General features: G+C 45.4%; 1 pseudogene; it reads right to left on the reverse strand.

Moving 5' to 3' along the window:
* LOC134996698 (gem-associated protein 4-like) overlaps positions 1-15,037 on the reverse strand; it is a 54,233-nt pseudogene extending 39,196 nt beyond the window's left edge.
* Between the last annotated feature and the right edge of the window lie 356 nt (positions 15,038-15,393).

Raw genomic sequence — 15,393 nt, forward strand, 5'->3', positions numbered from 1 at the left:
GTAGCAGTCTGTAGCTCCTCAGGAAAAGTAGGCAATATAATGGACCAGCTCCAAAGTCAGCTGACTCATACTCTTTTTACACTAAGCCATTTACCTGGGATTTTGACGGGACAACCGGGTCCTGTCTTGGTGTGACAGGGTCAACCCTGGTTGTGTGCCCTGGGAATTCTACCCTGGTCCAACTTGGATAAGCGGCAGTATGAAAGGTTATTTGACCTGGGTTATGTTTTAAAAACTGCTATTTGGCTATCATCCGCTAAAACAGGCGGCTGGTAACTCACCCAGCAGCAGAAGGAGTCAGTGGCAGTGCAGACGGTGGGAGGCACAGGTCCAGTGTGATAGGGCGTCAACATGGGAATAACTCAGATCCAAGCTTTGGTGTGAAGAGGATGGAACACACCTTGAAATTGTTTTCAAAAATCCTGAATCAGACTCGTGATTTCGGTGTGAAAGGGGTATCAGTCATGTAGCCAGTATTAATTCCTCCACAAAGGAATCCAAGTATTGCTGATTGCATTGCCATAAAGTCTAATCAATCAATTCATCTTTAAATATACAGTCAGTCAGTACAGATACATTTTTTTATAGTGCACAAGTATATGGACATTGGCATATAATATATGTGAAAAGCCCTCTACAGATGTAGCCATGCTCATCTTGCTGCTGCTGCACCTGCACCATACAGGCGTCCTAGTCACGCCATACAAATAGCACAGGTAGATGAAGTAAGGCTGTGCATTTATTTTCGAAGCGTGCATTTTTATCAAAGCGTGATAAAATTGACACATAACAGCAGCGTTCCATCAGCGTTCATTCGAAGTGAAAAAGAAGGAAAACAGAAGCACACCAATCTAACAAAACAAAGAAAACAGAGGAACTAATAACAAATGTGAGTCACTTACTCTTCAGATCACTCACCTCCAGATTGTTGCATCTGATTAAATAGCACGGAACTACCTTACTTGGACATTTCATAAACCATCCATTTCACCAACAAATGCTTGTATCTGTATTATTGTAATTTTGTTTTTAATGCACAGCTGCTCCAATGCAATCTTACCTACAAACACTTAAAAAATCTTACAGAATTACCATTGCTTCTTAAACCTCACAATCTTTTCATTTCTTACTGTCCAAATACATTTCAACACCCACTTTATCTACGCTTCTGATTCATTTCATACTAAATCTACACCCATTGAGCAGACACTGCTTCCACTTTCCCTCAACCTATCTACCTACTAAACACTGTGTCAAGGCTTTCTTATACTCCCCACATCACTCAGTGTCTACCTAATCATGTGTCATGGCCTCTTTGCCACTCTCAACTCACTCCTCAGCCCACCTCCACCTTGTCTCCCTTCCTCACTCTCTGCTCTTGACTTTGCCACTTACTTCACATCCAAAATTGACTCCATACGTAAGGACTTCACATCTCACCAGACCATCAGTAACCAGCTCTCTTCCATCCCTTACCACTCCTCCCCATCCCTCCCACCAACTCTGACATCTTTCTCCCATGCATCTGGAGAGGAAGTCATGGTCCTCATTCATTCCTGTCCCCTCACCACCTCCCCACTTGACCCTACCCCCCCCCCCCCCTGCCTTCTCCACTACCTCTCTCCTTCTGCTTGTTCACATCTTTTCCACCTTCTCAATCTCTCCCTCTCATCAGACACTGTCCCCTCTGCCTTCAAGCATGCACTCATCTCTCCTATTCTTAAAAAACCTACCCTTGATCCAAACACTCTCTCCAACTACCGACCCATCTCTCTCCTCCCTTTTGCCTCCAAACTCCTTGAGCGTATTGTCTACAATCACCTTACTTCCTTTCTTTCCTCACACTCACTGCTTGACACAATCCAGTCTGGCTTCCGTCCTCTACACTCCACTGAAACTGCCCTTACAAAAGTATGCAACGACCTCCATGCTGCTAAATCTAAGGGACACTACTCTCTACTTATTCTACTTGATCTCTCTGCTGCTTTTGACACTGTGGACCATCCTCTCCTACTGCAAATCCTTCACTCCATTAGTCTGCGTGACACTGCCCTCTCTTGGCTTTCTTCCTACCTCTCTGACCGTTCATTCTCTGTCTCCTCACATGACTCCACCTCCCCCTCACTTCCACTAACTGTAGGTGTACCCCAAGGTTCTGTCCTTGGTCCTCTTCTCTTCTCTCTCTATACGTCCTCACTAGGTAAGCTCATTAGTTCTTTTGGTTTCCAATATCATCTCTATGCTGATGACACCCAAATCTATCTTTCCTCTCCAGACCTCTCCCCTGCTCTCCTCACTCGTATCTCCAACTGTCTCTCTGCTACCTCTTCTTGGATGTCCCAGCACTTTCTTAAACTTAACATGTCTAAGACCGAGCTGATCATCTTCCCTCCCTCCCGCATAACCTCACCTCCCACAATCTCACTATCTATTGATGGCACTACTATCTCCTCTAGCCCCCAAGTGCGCTGTCTTGGAGTAATCCTTGACTCCTCCTTCTCCTTCAAACCACACATTCAGCACTTCTCACAAACCTGCCGTTTTTATCTAAAAAATATTTCCAGGATCAGACCCTTTCTGACCCAGGATGCTACTAAGACTCTTATCCACTCACTGGTCATCTCCAGACTAGACTACTGTAATCTCCTCCTGACTGGGATTCCTGACAAACACCTCTTTCCACTCCAATCTATCCTCAATGCTGCTGCCCGGCTCATTTTCCTCACCAAACGAACTACGTCTACCTCTCCTCTCTTACTAGACCTTCACTGGCTCCCCTTCACTTTCAGAATCCATTTCAAGCTTCTCACACTTGCTTACAAAGCCCTCACCCACTCCCCTCCCATCTACATCTCTGATCTTATCTCCCTTTACACTCCCACCTGTCCTCTTCGCTCTGCTAATGCATGACGACTCTCCTGCCTACAGATTTCTTCCTCTCACTCCTACCTTCAAGATTTTTCACATGCTGCTCCACTTCTCTGGAATTCCCTACCTCTCCCCCTCAGACTCTCCACCTCTCTACAAAACTTCAAACGGGCTCTTAAGACCCACTTCTTCACCAAACCCAGCCAAATCTCATCCTAACCCTCTGTTCCGCATTCTCTATGTACCCCATCTGTGTCACCCCTGTCTGTCTACCCCTCCCTTTTAGATTGTAAGCTCTCACAAGCAGGGCTCTCTTCCCTCATGTGCTTATCCTTTTCTTACTTTAATAATCAACTGTACCACATCCAGCAGTCTTCTGCCACCTGATACTTATTCCAGTGTCATCTGCTGATGTAACTGTTTATTTACCCTGTACTTGTCCTATACTGTCATCAACTGTAAGTTGCTGTTTTCCTGTTTGATTATTTATGTTTGATTATTTATGTACTCTGTAATTGGGTGCTGCGGAACCCTTGTGGCGCCATATAAATAAAGGATAATAATAACTGTGCAGCGTTTGTATATTCTCCCCGTACTTGCGTGGGTTTCCTCCGGGTACTCCGGTTTCTTCCCACAATCCAAAAATATACTGGTAGGTCAATTGACTCCCAGCAAAATTAACCCTAGCGTGAATGTGTCTGTGTGTACATGTGATAGGGAATATAGATTGTAAGCTCCACTGGGGCAGGGACTGATGTGAATGGGCAAATATTCTCTGTACAGCGCTGCGGAATATGTGTGTGCTATATAAATAACTGGTAATAAATAATAAATAAATAATAATAATAATAATAAAGGCGTGATAAGGCACAAGAGGATCCACAGCATGCAATACAGAGTTTCACCACTGGGTGGCGATTGTTCCACTAATAAAAACTACAGTACAGTGCTGAATAACAGTGGATGGATATGGCACTATGTAATACTGAACAACGTAGCAAGCTCTGACAAGCGGACCGGTGCACATTAAATATAGTATTGTAGTTCTGTTTTAATACATTAATACTGCAGGGCGGAGTACAAAATTACCGAAATGGCAGGCACCCAGGGACAGCATACCTTACAACCGAAAGTTTCCCTGGTATGCTGTATAAAATGATCCCTACATTAAGTAGAAATTTAAACACTGAAAAAAGATTGGCTCAGCGTCTCCAACGTACACAAAAAAAAGCACAGTTCAGAGTTCTACACAGCTCACTAAAAGAAAAAAAAATATTACATACAAATTACAATATGTCACTGCATGTGTCAGTCACCTGTCTCCATATCTCTCTTGGCAACCATCGCTGATACCACTACGCCATGCCAATGAGCTAGGGTTTGATTCCTGCAAATACACGCTTGTATTGTATATCTGTGTAAAAATTAGCATCCACAGTTTTTTCTAATTTTCCAGGTGTTTCCCCGGGTGTCGGGATTCTGGCGTCGGCATCCTGATCGCTGGGATCCCAACAGTTGGCAACGTAATTGTCTCCCCATACCACTTATCATCAATAAAGCAACTGATATCTGTACAGACTACAGAGGTACCTGTGGGACATACCCAAAACCTACACAGTAGACAGCTCCTCTTCCAATACATATTCAGATTTTTCCAATAAAGGCCAAACCTGATCAAATTTAAGAGGGAACTGTCATCTGTTTTAGAGGAAAGATTCATGGACAACTGTGGACTTAACAAGAGCACTCCAACTTCTTATGGTCGGGAGTCGGGACTCATGGAGTGATCCATCGTTTGGCAATGGAAAACGTAGCCACCATCACCAAATTATTAACACCCATGCCAGTGGCATTTTAAGAGAGGAGTGGGCCCTTGGGCAGACCTTGGGTGGCCCCCTCTTTTCCACAGTACCATAGGCTTCGGCAATGTGCCGGAGTCTACTGCGCATGCGCAAGTATCCGGAAACATGACATTTCCTAGTGCTCATGGCAGCCATTTTGGGACTGATTTTTGCCGTGGCTGCTGCAGCTTCAGCGATAGTTGTGAGACTCCGGAGAGGTAAGTATTAACACAGCATGGGTGCAGTGTGCGAGTTGTGGGCCCCCCTGCACCTATGATAGAAACGTCAATGGCCCATGCCTTCCTCAAATAACAATAAGAAATACATTATGGAAATGTTTTTGCGAGAATGTCCTAATTGTAAATAGCTATGAAACAAAGGGAGTTATTCAGAGATGAACGCAGATTGCTGGATATGCATCCAGATCTGCGTTCATCTCCACACATGCTGGGGCCACCCAGCACAGGGCAACGCTCGCCAGCATGTGTGAGGCCGCCCTCCGATGCATCTGCAATCAGATTGCAGAGGCATTGGATCTAAGATTAACCCCTGTGTGCTGTCAGGCGGTCGGTGGACATATTTGTTTTCGGAGCGTCTGCATGTGACGTCCAGTACTGCTGTATAAGTCCAGTCCATTGCAGTGGTGCTGTGTTGTCCTGCATCAGTACAGTGGTAGTGTCTTGTGCTGCATCAGTCCAGTCCAAGTGGAGGTGTCCTCTGCTGCCATATGGCCAGTGCTGCAGTATAAGTCCAGTCCAGTGGTGCTGTGTTGTCCTGCATCAGTCCAGTGGTGGTGTGTTGTGCTGCATCAGTCCAGTCCAAGTGGTGGTGTCCTCTGCTGCCATATGGCCAGTGCTGCTGTATAAGTCCAGTCCATTGCAGTGGTGCTGTGTTGTCCTGCATCAGTCCAGTGGTGGTGTCCCTGTGCTGCCGAATATATCCAGTGGTACTGCCGTATATGTACATCGATACTGCCGTATATGTCCAGCGGTACTGCCGTATAAGTCCAGTGATCCTGCCGTATAATTCCAATGATACTGCCGTATAATTCCAGTGCTACTGGCGTATAAGTCCAGTGATCCTGCCGTATAATTGAAGTGATCTTGCCATATAAATCCAGTGATCCTGCCGTATAATTCCAGTGGTACTGGTGTATAAATCCAGTCAACCTGCCGTATAATTCCAGTGATCCTGCCGTATAATTCCTGTGATCCTGGCGTATAAGTCCAGTGATCCTGCCATATAAGTCCAGTGATCCTGCCGTGTAATTCCATTGGTACTGGCGTATAATTGCAGTGATCCTGTCGTATAATTGCAGTGATCCTGCCGTATAATTCCAGTGATCCTGCCGTAAAATTCCAGTGGTACTGGCGTATAAATTCAGTGATCCTGCCGTATAATTTCAGTGATCCTGTCATATAATTGCAGTGATCCTCAGTATAAATCCAGTGATCCTGTCGTATAATTCAGGTGATCCTGCCGTATAATTCCATTGGTACTGGCGTATAAATCCAGTGATCCTGTCATATAATTCCAGTGATCCTGCCATATAATTGCAGTGATCCTGACGTATAAATCCAGTGATCCTTCCGTATTATTCCAGCGATCCTGCTGTATTATTCCAGTGATCCTGCCATATAAATCCAGTGATCCTGCCATATAATTCCACTGGTGCTGGCGTATAAGTCCAGTTATCCTGCTGTATAATTCCAGTGGTACTGCCGTATATGTCCAGTGATCCTGCCGTATATGTCCATTGATACTGCCGTATATGTCCAGTGGTACTGCCGTATAATTCCAGTGATCCTGCCATATAAATCCAGTGAACCTGCCGTATAATTCCAGTGGTGCTGGCGTATAAAGACAGTGATACTGCCGTATAATTCCAGTGGTACTGCCGTATATGTCCAGTGATCCTGCCGTATGTCCATTGATACTGCCATATATGTCCAGCGGTACTGCCATATAAATCCAGTGATCCTGCCGCATAAATGGGAGGTGACGTTGATGGGATTTCATAGTCTATGTCATGACTAGTGGCAGCAGCTTCAGCACTAGGAGGAAATGGTTCTTGATCTTTTCCTATGTTATCCTCCAAATTTTTGTTCTCCATTATTTTTCTGGAGTTATATAACAATGAGGGTCATTCCGAGTTGATCGCTCGCTAGCTAGTTTTAGCAGCCGTGCAAACGCTATGCCGCCGCCCACTGGGGAGTGTATTTTAGCTTAGCAGAAGTGCGAACGCTTGTGCAGCCGAGCTCTGCAAAAAAAGTTTGAGCAGTTTCAGAGTAGTTCTGAACCTACTCAGTGCTTGCGATCACTTCAGCCTATTCGTGTCCGGATTTTACGTCATACACCTGCCCAGCGAACGCCCAGCCATGCCTGCTTATACAGCAGGAACATTGCAATTATACGGCAGGATCACTGCAATTATACGCCAGTACCACTGGAATTATACGGCAGGATCACTGGATTTATATGGCAGGATCACTGCAATTATACGGCAGGGTCACTGGAATTATACGGCAGGATCAATGGACTTATATGCCAGTACCACTGGAATTATATGGCAGGATCACTTGATTTATACATCAGTACCGCTGGACATATACGGCAGTACCGCAACACGCCCCCTGCAAGTGCTGGAAGGAGCACCCACAGTCCAGTTTCTGATATTCAAATTGAAGATGTCACTGTTGAAGTACACAAGGATGAGCATATGGGTGTTGCTGGCGCAGAGGAGGAAGTTGATGATGAGGATTCTCATGGTGATGTGGTTTGTTTAAATCAGGCACCGGGGGAGACACCTGTTGTCCATGCGATGAAGAAGCCCATTGTGATGCCTGGGCAAAATACCAAAAAAGTCACCTTTTCGGTGTAGAATTATTTCTCCACAAATCCGGACAACAGGTGTCAAGCTGTGTGTTGCCTCTGACAATCTGTAATAAGTAGGGGTAAGGATTTTAACCACCTAGGAACATCTTCCCTTATACGTCACCTGCTGCGCATTCATCAGAAGTCAGTGTCAAGTTGTGAAACTTTGGGTAAGAGTGTAAGCAGTCCACTGACAACTAAATCTCTTCTTCCTCTTGTACCCAAGCTCCTGCAAGCCACACCACCAACTTCCTCAACGTCAACTTCCTCCTCAGTCAGGGACGTCAGTGGTCCTGCAGGCCATGTCACTGGCAAGACTGAGGAGTCCTCTCCTAACCGAGATTCCTCCAGAGGATTCTTGAGTGGTACACCTGCTGTTGCTGCCGCTGCTGTTGTTGCTGCTGGGAGTCGATCGTCATCCCAGAGGGAAAGTCGGAAGACCACTTGTACTTCTTCAACTAAGCAATTGACTGTCCAACGGTTCTTTGTGTGGAAGATGTACTATGACAGCAGTCATTCTGTTGCAAAGCGGATAACTGAGGTCTTGACAGTTATGTTGGTGTTAGACGTGCGTCCGGTATCCGCCATTAGTTCAGTGGGACTTAGAGAATTGTTTAAGGTACTGTGTCCCCGGTATCAAATCCCATCTAGGTTCCACTTCACTAGACAGGCGATACCGAGAATGTACAGAGACGTCAGAAAACGTGTCCTCAGTGTCCTACAAAATGCAGTTGTACCCACTGTCCACTTAACCACGGACATGTGGACAAGTGGAACAGGGCAGACTAATTACTATATGACTGTGACAGCCCACTGGGTAGATGTATGGCCTTGAAAAGGGTGTAGTCTTTTGAGAGAGCAATAGACAAGAGCAACTATGTATCTTTTCCAGGGCACACTTATGAAAGATGAAAATATGAATATATTAATATTTAACTTTTATTAGGATATACTTAAAAAGATAGGGAGAAGGCAAACATTAATGTATACATAATAGATGCACAAATGCTACAATTATCAGGCGAAGAAATAGGTAAATAGGCGAAAATATGTGTATTCCCTTAAGAGAAATTCCTTTGTTTCCCTTTAATGGGAAATATTTGTGGGAATAAAGTGGCTCAATTAGGCTCAGCTATGTCGTGTCAGAAAGTCATAATTTAATATGAAGGGGAATTGGATATCTGGGTCTGTGCAACAAACTGGATAAACAGAATTTGATTAGTGTGAGGGTATAAAATACCTACGGTACCTAGTATTCCCTGGTGGTCTCCACACTAATCGAATTCTGTTTATCCAGTTTTTTGCACAGACCCAGATATCCAATTCCCCTTCATATTAAATTGTGACTTTCTGACACGATATAGCTGAGCCTAATTGAGCCACTTTATTTCCACAAATATTTCCCATTATAGGGAAACAAAGGAATTTCTCTTAAGGTAATACCCATATTTTCACCTATTTACCTATTTCTTCGCCTGATAATTGTAGCATTTGTGCAACTATTATATATACGTTAAAGTTTGCCTTCTCCCTCTCTTTTTAAGTATATCCTAATAAAAGTTAAATATTAATATATTCATATTTTCATCTTTCATAAGTGTGCCCTGGAAAAGATACATAGTTGCTCTTGTCTTTTGCTCTCTCAAAAGACTACACCCTTTTCATAGTTTACAGAACTATTCTCTGGGAGCACCACCAACCTATTGCTGAATTTATTGTTTTTTCGATAGGCTTGATGTTGGTTAAATAATGAATATTGCATATACCATATCCTGTGCAGATTTATACCTTTTTAGTTAGATGTATGGCCTTCCACAGCAGCGGCACCAGGAGCAGCATCTTGCAAACGCCAATTCGTTCCTAGGCAGGCTATGCAATGTATCACCGCTTTCCATATGCAAATGCAAATGCAAATTTCCAAATGCACCCCGCTGACAACCTCTTACGGAAACTGAGGGACATCATTGCAGAATGGCTTACCCCAATTAGACTCTCCTGGGGATTTGTGACATCGGACAACGCCACCAATATTGTGCGTGCATTACATCTGGGCAAATTCCGGCAAGTCCCATGTTTTGCACATACAATTAATTTGGTGGTGCAGAATTTCTTTAAAAAATGACAGGGGCGTGCAAGAGATGCTGTCGGTGGCCCGAAAAATTGCGGGCCACTTTCGGCATTCAGCCACCACGTGACGAAAACTGGAGCGCAATCAAACACACCTGAACCTGCCGTGCCATCACCTGAAGCAAGAGGTGGTAATGAGGTGAAATTCAACACTCTAAATTCTTCAGAGGATGGAGGAGCAGCAAAAGGCCATTCAAGTCTATACATCCACCTACGATATAGGCAAAAGAGGGGGAATGCACTTGACTCAAGCACAGTGGAGAATAATTTCCGTCTTGTGCAAGGTTCTGCAACCCTTCAAACTTGCCACACGTGAAGTTAGTTCAGACACTGCCAGCTTGAGTCAGGTCATTCCCCTCATCAGGCTATTGCAGAAGCAGCTGGAGAAATTGAAGGAGGAGCTAAGATGGAGCGATTCCGCAAAGTATGTGGGACTTGTGGATGGAGCCCTTCATTCGCTTTGCCAGGATTCAAGGGTGGTCAATCTGTTTAAATCAGAGCACTACATTTTGGCCACCGTGCTCGATCCTAGGTTTAAAGCCTAGGTTGTATCTCTCTTTCCGGCAGACACAAGTCTGCAGAGGTTTAAAGACCTGCTGGTGAGACAATTGTCAACTCAAGCGGAACATGACCCATCAACAGCTCCTCCTTCATTTTCTCCCGCAACTGGGGCTGTGAGGAAAAGGATAAGATTTCCTAGCCCACCCACTGGTGGTGATGCAGGGCAGTCAGGAGCGAATGCTGACGTCTGGTCCGGACTGAAGGACCTGCCAACGATTACTGACATGTCTACTGTCCCTGCATATGATTCTGTCACCACTGAAAGAATGGTGGAGGATTATATGAGTGACAGCATCCAAGTAGGCATGTCAGACAGTCCGTACGTATACTGGCAGGAAAAAGAGGCAATTTGGATGCCCTTGCACAAACTGGCTTTATTTTACCTAAGTTGCTCCCCCTCCAGTGTGTACTCTGAAAGAGTGTTTAGTGCAGCCGGTAACCTTGTCAGCGATCGGCGTAGGAAGTTACTTCTACAAAATTTGGAGAAGATGATGTTCATCAAAATGAATGATAAATTCCTCCGGGAAGACCTTGACCAGCAATTGCCTCCAGAAAGTACACAGGGACCTGTGATGGTGGATTCCAGTGGGGACGTATTAATACTCTGTGAGAAGGAGGATGTACACAGTGAAAATGGTGAGGAATCGGAGGATGAGGTCGACATCTTGCCTCTGTAGAGCCAGTTTGTGCAAGGAGAGATTGATTGCTTCTTTTTTTGGTGGGGGCCCAAACAAACCAGTCATTTCAGCCACACTCATGTGGCAGACCCTGTCACTGAAATGATTGGTTTGTTAAAGTGTGCCTGGCCTATTTATACAACATAAGGGTGGATGGGAGGTCCCAAGGACAATTCCATCTTCCACCTCTTTTTCTTCTTTGCATCATGTGCTGTTTGGAGCCTAGTTTTTAAGTGCCATCCTGTCTGCCACTGCAGTGCCACACCTAGATGGGCCAGGTGTTTGTGCCACACACTTGTGTGCCTTAGTTTAGTCATAGAGCTACCTCATTGCACCTCTTTTACTTCTTTGCATGATGTGCTGTTTGGGGCCTAGTTTTTTTAAGTGCCATCCTGTCTGCAACTGCAGTGCCACTCCTAGATGGGCCAGGTGTTTGTGCCGCACACTTGTGTGCCTTAGTTTAGTCATACAGCTACCTCATTGCACCTCTTTTACGTCTTTGCATGATGTGCTATTTGGGGCCTAGTTTTTTAAGTGCCATCCTGTCTGCAACTGCAGTGCCACTCCTAGATGGGCCAGATGTTTGTGCCGCACACATGTGTTGCTTAGCTTAGTCATACAGCCACCTCGGTGCAACCTTTTGGCCTAAAAACAATATTGTGAGGTGTGAGGTGTTCAGAATAGACTGGAAATGAGTGAAAATGGATGTTACTGAGGTTAATAATACCGTAGGAGCAAAATTACCCCCAAATTCTGTGATTTTAGCTGTTTTTATGTTTTTTCAAAAGTCATCCTGATCCAAAACCAAAACACGAAAGAGTGGTTTTGTGTCTGAGGAAGCCGCCGACAGAGACTATAAAGGCGGAGAAACACGTTACACACAGTGAGAAGCCCATCCACCACCTTGACTGAGAACAACCATGGACCCCAGTGACATTGGAACCAACAGCAAACCACTAATCCCGGTAAAAATCAAATGTCGCCAATTGATTAACAACAGCAAAGAAGTGAAGGGATTAAGCTGTCTATGTTTGGAACCAGGGGGAACGAGTAGATGAAAGTAATTTGTTTGGAAAGCCACAGTGAGTTACAAAATACATGCATGCAAAAGTATCAATTAGCTGTGCACAGCTGTGACTGACGGAACTTTCTTTCTGAAGAGCCTCTGCAGCAAGGACTGTGTTACATTGTATTGGATCTGATACACAGGGTAAAATAGGACTCTTAAAAAAGCGCATGTTTTCAAGTTTCAGGATCCATTACCACAGGTTTTAATTGAATATTGATTATAGGCTATGGATGTTTTCATGTTTTTTATGCTTCTTATGAGAAAATCAATATATCCTTTTAAATCAAATCACATGACTGTCCTTGAGTACTAGACTCGTTTTTATATATATGTATTTTGATTATTCGTTTCTAAAATATATAATAGGATTTTGAATACCTACTGGTAAATCCTTTTCTATGAGTCCGTAGAGGATGTTGGGCCGCTCAAAGAACCATGGGAGTATAGACGGGATCCGCAGGAGACATGGGCACTTTAAGACTTTCAAAGGGGCGTGACCTGGCTCCTCCCTCTATATCCCCCACCAGACTCAGTTTGGAACTGTGCCCGGCGAGACGGACATTTCGAGGAAAGGATTTAACAACAAAGGTGAGCACAACACCAGCTCACGCCATAAGCATGCCGTACAACATGGCAGATAACTGAACACATGTCAACGGACATGAACAAGATTCAGCAAGAAGCTGGAAAAAAAAAACATAACACCAACTGTGTTTAACCAGAACTACACTGCAGATACAGTACGCACTGGGACGGGCGCCAAACATCCTCTACGGACTCATAGAAAAGGATTTACCGGTAGGTATTCAAAATCCTATTTTCTATTTCGTTCTAGAGGATGTTGGGACGCTCAAAGAACCATGGGGATTATACCAAAGCTCTAAAAAGGGGCGGGAGAGTGCGGATGACTCTGCAGCACCGATAGACCAAAACTAAGGTCTTCATCGGCCAAGGTATCAAACTTGTAAAACTTAGCAAACATGTTTGACCCCGACCAAGTAGCAGCTCGGCAAAGTTGCAATGCCGAGACACCCCGGGCAGCCGCCCAGGAGGAGCCCACCTTCCTAGTGGAATGGGCATTCACCGATTTCGGTAACAGCAAGCCTGCCTTGGAATGAGCCTGCTGAATTATTTGACAAATCCAGCGGACAATGGTCTGCTTGGAAGCAGGACATCCAATCTTATTGGGAGCGTATAAAATAAACAGAACCTCTGTTTTCCTCAATGGAGCCGTTCTGGCTACATAGATTTTCAAAGCTCTGACCATATCCAGAGACTTATCCTCAGCCAAAGCGCCAGTAGCCACTGGCACCACAATAGGTTGGTTAATATGAAAAGAGGAAACCACCTTTGGCAGAAATTGTTGCCGAGTTCTTAACTCAGCACGATCTTCATGGGAGATCAAATAAGGGCTCTTGTGAGACAAGGCCGCCAACTCTGACACTCGCCTAGCGGATGCCAATGCCAATAAAATGACAACCTTCCAAGTGAGGAATTTCAACTCCACTTTACGTAAAGGTTCAAACCAATGTGACTGAAGGAACGATAACACCACGTTAAGGTCCCAAGGTGCCACAGGGGGCACAAAAGGAGGTTGGATATGCAACACCCCTTTCACAAAGGTCTGCACCTCAGGAAGTGAGGCCAATTGTTTCTGAAAGAAAATGGACAAAGCAGAAATCTGCACTTTTAATGGAGCCCAATTTAAGGCCCGCATCCACACCATTTTGTAGAAAATGGAGAAAAACGTCCAAGGTCAAATATCTCCACAGGAGCTTTCTTGGACTCGCACCAGGAAATATATTTCCTCCAAATACGGTGATAGTGCTTCGACGACACACCCTTCCTGGCAAGGATAAGAGTAGGTATGACTTCACTGGGAATACCCTTTTGGGCTAAAATCTGGCGTTCAACCGCCATGCCGTCAAATGTAGCCGCTGTAAGTCTTGATAGACGAACGGCCCCTGCCGCAGCAGGTCCTCGTGCAGAGGAAGAGGCCAGGGATCGTCGACCAGTAACGTCAGAAGATCCGGGTACCAAGTTCTCCTTGGCCAGTCCGGGACCACAAGGATCGCCGGTATGCTTGTTCTTTTTAGAAGCCTCAGCACCTTTGGGATGAGAGGAACCGGAGGGAACACATACACTGAGGGGAACACCCAGGGTGTTGTCAGTGCATCCACCGCGTCTGCCTGAGGGTCCCTGGACCAGGAACAATACCTCGGAAGTTTCTTGTTGAGGCGAGACGCCATCATGTCTATATGGGGAACCCCCCATCGATTTGTTAGCAGCGTGAAGACCTCCTGATGGAGGCTCCACTCTCCTGGATTCAGGTCATGTCTGCTGAGGAAGTCTGCTTCCCAGTTGTCCACTCCCGGAATGAATATTGCCGACAGAGCGCTTGTATGCCTCTCCGCCCAGCGAAGAATCTTTGTGGTTTCCGCCATTGCTGCTCTGCTTCTTGTGCCGCCTTGGCGATTTATGTAAGCTACTGCCGTGACATTGTCCGATTGGATCAGAACCGGCAGATTTAGAAGAAGATGTTCCGCTTGTAGAAGGCCGTTGTAAATGGCCCTCAGTTCCAGAACGTTGATGTGAAGATGAGTTTCTTGACTTGACCATCTTCCCTGGAAGGTCACCCCAGAGTGACTGCCCCCCAACCTCGGAGACTTGCATCCGTGGTCACTAAGATCCAGTCCTGGATCCCGAACCGACGTCCTGCAAGGAGGTGAGAGCTGTTGAGCCACCACAGGAGGGAGATCCTGGTGTTGGGAGATAGAATTATCTTCCGGTGCATATGCAGGTGGGATCCGGACCACTTGTCCAACAGGTCTCACTGAAACACCCTGACATGGAACCGCCCGAACTGGAGGGCCTCGTATGCCGCTACCATCTTTCCCAGCAATCGAATGCATTGATGGATGGATACCGTTTTTGGTGTCAGCAAGAGTTTTACCAAACTCTGAATTTCCAGAGCTTTCTCCATAGGGAGGCACCCTCTGCTGGACCGTGTCCAGTATCATGCCCAAAAACACCAAGCGTGTTGTCGGGACTAACTGTGATTTCGGCAAGTTTAGGAGCCAGCTGTGCTGTTGCATAACAGACAGGGACATTGCAATGTCCTGTAACAATTTGTCTTTGGACCTCGCCTTTATCAGGAGATCGTCCAAGTACGGGATAATTGTAACACCCTGCTTGCGCAGGAGAACCATCATTTCTACCATTACTTTGGTGAAAATCCTCGGAGCCGCGGATAGACCAAACGGCAACGTCTGAAATTGGTAATGTGTATCCTGGATTGCAAACCTCAGGAAACTCTGGTGAGGAGGATAAATGGGTACATGAAGGTAAGCGTCCTTTATGTCCAATGAAACCATAA

Source organism: Pseudophryne corroboree, chromosome 2, assembly GCF_028390025.1.
Source record: "Pseudophryne corroboree isolate aPseCor3 chromosome 2, aPseCor3.hap2, whole genome shotgun sequence".
NCBI classification, from domain to species: Eukaryota; Metazoa; Chordata; class Amphibia; order Anura; family Myobatrachidae; genus Pseudophryne; species Pseudophryne corroboree.